The sequence below is a fragment of the Triticum aestivum genome, chromosome 3D (assembly GCF_018294505.1).
Source record: "Triticum aestivum cultivar Chinese Spring chromosome 3D, IWGSC CS RefSeq v2.1, whole genome shotgun sequence".
NCBI classification, from domain to species: domain Eukaryota; kingdom Viridiplantae; phylum Streptophyta; class Magnoliopsida; order Poales; family Poaceae; genus Triticum; species Triticum aestivum.
In genome coordinates, this window is record NC_057802.1 from 574,680,308 (window position 1) to 574,683,545 (window position 3,238).

General features: G+C 44.8%; 1 long non-coding RNA gene across 1 annotated transcript; it reads left to right on the forward strand.

Annotated features, from left to right (window-relative positions):
• Positions 1 to 240: 240 nt before the first annotated feature.
• Positions 241 to 1,700, forward strand: LOC123075559 (uncharacterized). The gene is made up of 2 exons (XR_006436163.1): positions 241 to 563; positions 1,618 to 1,700. It is a non-coding gene; the product is annotated as an uncharacterized lncRNA (long non-coding RNA).
• The last annotated feature ends 1,538 nt before the right edge of the window (positions 1,701 to 3,238 follow it).

Sequence of the window (3,238 nt, forward strand, 5' to 3'; positions counted from 1 at the left end):
CCCGGACACCGGCAAACCTCCCCCACTTTTGACTCCAGTTTGCAAGAGAAATCGCGTCCGGACCGCTCCGTGGACCAATACAAGTCGGCATTGGATGGCTTCCGCAGCCCAGACACCCTAGTCAGGTTTGCGGGTCCACAAGGAAATTGGAGGTTCTGTGTCTGTGATGAAACTAGTAGGGTCATGTAGGTTTCGTAGGAGTTTTAACATCTGAGGATCAGCAAACTACATGCTCCTACGTTGTATTGCTGTACAAAAACCAAAAAGTTTACAGTTGTACTAGATTGTTACGGTTGTGGTCATGCTTGGTGAGACCACACTTGCGCCATTCTCTCTGCTTGGCTTGTTCGCTTCCGGCCCAACCCGGCCCATTCATCTCTCTGTCCCTGTCCGTTCGTCTCGCCTCGAGCGCCGACCCCGAAGGCAGATCGCCCGCTCCGCTCCCAATCTCCACTGCCTCCACCCGCTTCGCTTGCTTTCTGTACAGTACCCACCCCCACCCGCCGTTGCTCAAGAGCGGCGCATCGATTCCGGCGACTAGACATGCGGCGGCCTTCGGCGAGGTAGTCCCAAGTCCCGTTTCCCCCCTTTGCTTTCCTTGTGTACCCTAGCTCTAGGTCTTGGTGAGGTCAACATGGATTGCAGTTCAGGGGGTTGAGGAGGAAGTGGGGGAGAAATCGATCTGCACCATTTTCAGTATCTGCGTGGAATGAGGTTGGGTAGTTTGGGCTGATCTGTACTGTTATCTTATCTACCCCGGGAGTATTCCAGAGTTTCGGCTGCTGCCTTCCCTCCTCAGCAATACTTTGACTTGGGATGAGTCGATGTCTTACGTGCTCCGTCGAGATGATGAGTTTCCATACGCCTCCCATTCTTATTTCATAATGGGTTGCATCGATCCAACCCATGATTTATTTCACCGCCTTCTCCCGCTCGGGATAACATTGTTAGGGACTACAAGAAGTAGAATACATATACACGGCATCCCCCTTTTGTAATTGTTGGTGAGCACATTAGTTATCCTTCCATTAATTTTGCGAGAGTCCTTGAATTTGCTTCGTACCCATGCCTTAACTGCCCTTTCTCAAAACAGGTTTCACTACATGTATGTACTCTGCTCCATTGTCTCCGGCTAACCCTGTCCTCTAACCTGAACACTGATTTGCTAAGCTTGTGGGAGACCGTGTGTTCAGAGCCTGTACTGAAAACCAGAACCATGCTTAATGTTATAGCCTCGTACCCAAAGTTTTAAATAGCACGCTAAGCCTTTTAGCGGCGGACCTCTTCTAAATGCTATAGCGTGCTATAGCGGTGCTATAGAGAGCTATTTAAAACGTTTGCTCATGTGTTTGGACAAAAGACTCTTAGCGCAGGACCTCTTTTAAATGCTATAGCGTGCTATAGCGGGCTATTTAAAACCATGCTCGTACCTCATCTGAAATTTGTGCAAGGAGCGAACTGCTCCGATCTTCAGCGACACCACCTCTCGCCCCTTGCATTTGCAGCTTGCCTTGAAGATTGCAAATGATATGCCACACATGTTTGCCTTGACAGAATAGCCTACGCGTACTGCTATCTTTCTTCTCTGTAGTCTAATTTCTACTAGTTCTCTGCTAGGTTGTAAATCTTATCGGTGTTTCAATTGACTTCAAAGTGAAATCAACATACCAATGGAATATCCCAACATCACAGTGCTTCAATTCGATGGTTTCCTCATCAGAAGAAAATAAAGAAGGTTGTGCCGGACCAAGGTGCTGTGCTGTGGTGGGTCTTGCTGCAGAACCGCCACAACAAGTGACAAATGATGGTTGTCGTTGACCTCATTTAGAAATAAGTGGCAGATATGAACATTTTTAAGCTCATGACGTGTTAGTGAGTTTGTTAAGATGGATGTGGTACTGTGATATTAGTGTGTTAAGTGGAGCAAATGTGAAGCTTTGTCATTTTTTCTTATAATGGATTAAGCCTGGTTCAGTCAGATTATAAACTTTTGTCAGTTTACTCTTTGTAAATCATGTGTACAAATTCGAGCATAATAAATTCATGTGAACAAAAATCTATATCAGTAGCGAGCGCTATTCTTTGCCCGTCACAACTACGTTATGCTGCATTGGCGGGCGGCGAGGCATGCATGCCCGCCACTGCAGAGATTCTACCAGTGGCTGGCGAGCGCCCGCCACTGATGCCATTATAGCAGTGGCGGGAGGTCAGCAATGGGCGCCCCTAAGAGCCTTGCCCGCCACTGCTGGGCTTTTACCATCCGTCACTCCTAGGCATTCCTGCAGTAGTGTGATGCTATTCACATCTAAAGCTGGAAAGAATCATGAGGAGTCGTATTATTTGTGGGTTTCTTCTACTTCGTTGTTATGTCCAAGCTGCTAATGAGGTGAGCATTTGTTGCATCTGGCATCGTACTTACAACCAGCAGATTCTTTTTATGTACAAAGAACAGATTCTTGTTATGTACAACTTATGATTTTCCAGATATCAGCTAATGGGGTCAGCATTCGTTGCATCTGGGATCGTATTGTTTGTGGGTTTCTCCTATGCCGTCGTTGTGTCCAAGCTGCTTCCACCATATGAGAACCAACTTATGTCTGCTATCCAAAATGATAGGTAGGGAATCTCAAATCAGAACGCATGATCATCAAATTGCTTTTTTCCCGTCTGCAGGTGATTCTTGATTATGAACATTTTACTTAGTTACTAGAAACCATATAATATAATATCTAGATATTGTACTTGTCTATGTAGGACCAAATTCCTGTTAGCTAAGTCAAATCCAGTAAGAAGTTACTATCATTTACTTTGATATTTCACATAACAGGTACTACTGCCTACTTGTGCCCTTGACACATCCTATGATAATTGTGGCTGTCTATCTGCATTGGCTAAGTATAGAAATGTTCAAGCATGCCTGAAGAACTACACATCAGTTTTACAGAAGAAGCCTGCAGTGTTGCTCAAATGGAAAATCCATGGGGATCATGAGCACAATTCAACTGTTATAAAAATTCTGAACTCAGCGGTGGTCATTAGTCTTCTGCAATCCACAAATTCTTTTGTAACGTATGAACTTCCGTCAATTTTCAAGAATTGAATAGATTGATGTCAACTTACCAAATTGACCCCACTGTGTTGCGGCTAGGTATTAAAACGAGTACATTATGTTAAGAAAATATATATGTATTCGTGCAATTCTTGAGATGGAAAATGCTGCATAGGTGTCGAATTCTTA